Source organism: Sinocyclocheilus rhinocerous, unplaced genomic scaffold (assembly GCF_001515625.1).
Source record: "Sinocyclocheilus rhinocerous isolate Xijiao unplaced genomic scaffold, SAMN03320098_v1.1 scaffold2428, whole genome shotgun sequence".
NCBI lineage: Eukaryota > Metazoa > Chordata > Actinopteri > Cypriniformes > Cyprinidae > Sinocyclocheilus > Sinocyclocheilus rhinocerous.
The window spans coordinates 103915-106075 of NW_015643186.1; the positions used below are offsets into that span (position 1 = coordinate 103915).

A 2161-nucleotide genomic window follows, 5' to 3' on the forward strand; every position below is an offset into this window, starting at 1 on the left:
ATTTCAAATAACAGTATTCAACGTTTTGTTTAATATATCAAAACATTATTAATGCATGTGCAATTGCAGGTTAAATGCATTCCTGTCCTGCATTAAACAATGTGTAAACACATCTAAACGCCTCTTCAGACGCAGCTTCTGTGTTTCCTCTGCGCTGCAAAGATGAATTTAGTTGATGATTTCATTTGTTTGGTAACAGCCCAAATGTCTTATTATTCTAATTCACTGATTAAATATAAGAATTTGACTCAAAAGATAATGCACACTTTTAGAAAAATGGCTTTATAAAGGTAAAAATCAACTTAAACGTATTGGGAAATAGGCCTGTCGCGAAAATTAAATAACCGTCTTCAGACAACCGCGATTATTGTGCTTTTTATACGAGACAAGGGGGAGTCATACACCAAAAGAAACAGAAGAGCACCAGTTTGCTTTTCATGCACTGTATAGCCTATACAGGGCTCCAGACTCATTCTTCCCACAGTTCCACAAACACAGTATTGATATTCTGTAGTGGTGTAGAAAAAAAGTAGCGCTGGTGTTGGATCGGTATTGGCCAAAAAATGTGTTTGTGTGTGTGTGTGTGTGTGTGTTTGCACTCACAGGTGGTGTTTCCCTGCATCTGTATGACACATTTAGCATCTCGGCTGGTTTCGCGGGAGTTAAAGGGCCGAACTCTCACCGCTACCTTCACTGAGGCGGCCATCCTGAAACACAAAACAACAGCCAATCAGGATCAGACACACTACAGGAAGTCCCTCCGGACCAATCAGAGCCCAACGTTCCTCTGTCAATCACATCAAACTCCCAGAAACCCTGAAACGATGGCTGCTGAGAATGGGACACTAGCGAGAAGTCTCTTCTGCTCACCAGGGCTGCATTTATTTGATCAAAACTACACTAAAAACAGCTAAATATTATTTCAGTTTAAAACAGCTGTTTTCTATGTGAATGTGTTAAACTGTAATGTATTTCTGTGATCAAAGCTGTATTTTCAGCATCATTACTCCAGTCTTCAGTGTCACATGATCTTCAGAAATCATTCTAATATGCTGATTTGCTGCTCAAGAAACATTTCTGATTATTATCAATGTTGAAGACAGTCGTGCTGCACAATATCTTTGTGAAAACCGTGATACATTTTATTTTTCAGGATTCACAGATGAATAGAAAGTTCAAAAGAACAGCATTTATTTAGAATAGAAATCTTTTGTAACATTATAAATGTCTTTACTGTCACTTTTGATCAATTTAATGCATCCTTGATGAATACAATTATTAATTCCTTATTAATTATTTAAAAAATCTACTGACCCAAACTTTTGAATGGTAGTGTATCACAGTTTCTAAAAAAAAATATAACCTTTTTATTATTGATAATAATGATAAATATTTCTTGAGCAGCAAATTACTTTTGCTTTAATTTAGTTAAATAATGAGTCAAGAAAGAGTTGTAAAAATCATCACACTGGACATAAAAGGACAAGTTGAGCACGTTGCATTGTGGGATAGAGTGTCTAACACAGTGTGGCAGATTTTGACAAATGTCTGTTTCACATGTATACAAATACACAGAAACACACGAGACTCAAACTCTCTCTCATTCCTCCATTGTGTCGTTTTCAGTCCCTCTTGTTCTGTGTGTGTTTGCTTTAACACATTCCAGCTGACTGTGTGTGTGTGAGTGTGTGCGTGTGAGTGAGTGAGTGAGTGAGTGAGTGAGTGAGTGAGTGAGTGAGTGAGTGAGTGAGTGAGTGAGTGAGTGAGTGAGTGAGTGAGTGAGTGAGTGAGTGAGTGAGTGAGTGAGTGAGTGAGTGAGTGAGTGAGTGAGTGAGTGAGTGAGTGAGTGAGTGAGTGAGTGAGTGAGTGTAGTTACTCATTCTGTTCACCTGTTATTTAGTTAATTTATCTCATTAGTTTCAGTGTATTTATGGTGTGTGTGTTGTGTGAGTGAGTGAGTGAGTGAGTGAGTGAGTGAGTGAGTGAGTGTGTGTGTGTGTGTGGTGTGTGTGTGTGTGTGTGTGAGTGTGTGAGTGAGTGAGTGAGTGAGTGAGTGAGTGAGTTGAGTGAGTAGTGAGTGAGTGAGTGAGTGAGTGAGTGAGTGAGTGAGTGAGTGAGTGAGTGAGTGAGTGAGTGAGTGAGTGAGTGAGTGAGTGTGTGT

General features: G+C 38.8%; 1 long non-coding RNA gene across 1 annotated transcript in view; it reads right to left on the reverse strand.

Annotated features, from left to right (window-relative positions):
• Positions 1-458: 458 nt before the first annotated feature.
• Positions 459-2161, reverse strand: part of LOC107757174 (uncharacterized) — a 10989-nt gene continuing 9286 nt past the window's right edge. Inside the window, exons 2-3 of the long non-coding RNA XR_001641902.1 lie at positions 600-707; positions 459-468 (exon numbers count right to left, since the gene is read on the reverse strand). This is a non-coding gene — a long non-coding RNA (uncharacterized LOC107757174). The remainder of the gene's footprint in view (positions 469-599; positions 708-2161) is intronic.